Source organism: Cyprinodon tularosa, unplaced genomic scaffold (genome assembly GCF_016077235.1).
Source record: "Cyprinodon tularosa strain WSP-4 unplaced genomic scaffold, ASM1607723v1 ctg120, whole genome shotgun sequence".
NCBI lineage: Eukaryota > Metazoa > Chordata > Actinopteri > Cyprinodontiformes > Cyprinodontidae > Cyprinodon > Cyprinodon tularosa.
Genome location: NW_024038004.1, coordinates 3,090,053 through 3,091,542, shown reverse-complemented (window position 1 = coordinate 3,091,542; position 1,490 = coordinate 3,090,053).

Here is a 1,490-nt window from a genome sequence, read left to right as displayed (position 1 = left end):
ACTGGGTAATTCACAGAGGAGGAGAGGAGATGAGAAAGGAAGAGAGATAGAGAGAGAGGGAGGGAGGGGGGGCACGGAATTAATCATGCAATTTAAACCTTCCCTGTTTTTAGTTCATAAACAGATTACAGGAGAGTCACACGGCAGTGGGGGCCCCTAGAAACTTTTCCCTCACGGTACCAGAGTGAGCGGCGTGCTAAAAAAAAAGAGAGAGAGAGAGAGAGAGAGAGAAAACTGTTCCGCTATACCGACAATAATTTATAATCTCATTATTCATTTCTTCTCTTGCCCTTAAGCACCTATACGGATTGCGCTTAAAAATGGAAAGAAATAACGGTTTGTGTTACCATGGCGACTTGGTGCCAGCTGTCTTTGGCTGCGGAGGAAACGGTGATGACTTTTTAGTAGGAAGAAGTGTTTACAGAAAGGCCCGAAAGTCTGCGCTAACTTCCTCTGAATGGTTTTTGAAGTAGAGCAACAGATGGAGCACTAACCCAGGAGCCACCAAAGCTTGTTTAGGGGTCCCTGCAGAATGTTGTTGGGGTTTTTTTTAGTATTAAAGCTACAGTGTGTAATAATTACAGGCATATAAATTCAGAAATTTAATATATTATACATAACTATGTTATTTATCATCACCTATGAGCTCAGCCTTTTAACCATAACATTTGCGTTGCCTTAGAATTCGTTATTTATAATTACATAGGAGCGGGTCTCGCAGCCATGGAGGCTGACATCTTTGCGCTACGGCAGCGCAGAGGCAACAAACTAGCGATTGCGAGATCTCCCATGACGCTCGAAAATAACTACGGCAAGTTGAGAGAGATGAACTGAGACGGTACTGAACAGTAGATGGCAGTATTATGCCTGAGAAGCGTTTAGTCTGCCTGAAACCAAAGAAGAAGAAGAAGCAGGTATACTGCGCCTCGGTAACAAGAAAGGTAAACAAGGCGGCAGGCGTGAGTGACTTTGCAAACTGTTTGGCACTGTGTGGCCAAACATCAGACGAATGGAGGATCATGTCTACTCTGTATCACAACGAAAAGCGGCGGACACCGAACCCCCGTCATCTAAGAAGCGGAAACACGACGAGAATAAACGCAAGAGTGACAAGAAACGACAAAAAACACGGATCAACATTGGCACGGCATTTACACGATGGAAGTCACTGATGGAGGAAAAAGGTTTTCAAAGTGACGCTCAAGTTGCCAGTTTTCTCTTGGACAGGTAATTAATCCTATACACACAATTGTCTAATATCACTGCAGTTTTTGGAGTACAGGATGCTCAGACCTGTCTAAAACAATAACATGCTGCGTGATGATGCTGTTACTCTCCAGTATACTTATTCAGCAACGTCCCTGACGTTTCACAGGTAATGATTCAGTAATTTTCTGTAAAATAATTTTCTGGATATATACCTCGGTTACTTCTCTCCGGCTCCTTTGGAGATCTTCAAGCCTTTCCTCCTCTGCTCTCACCCCGCTGGC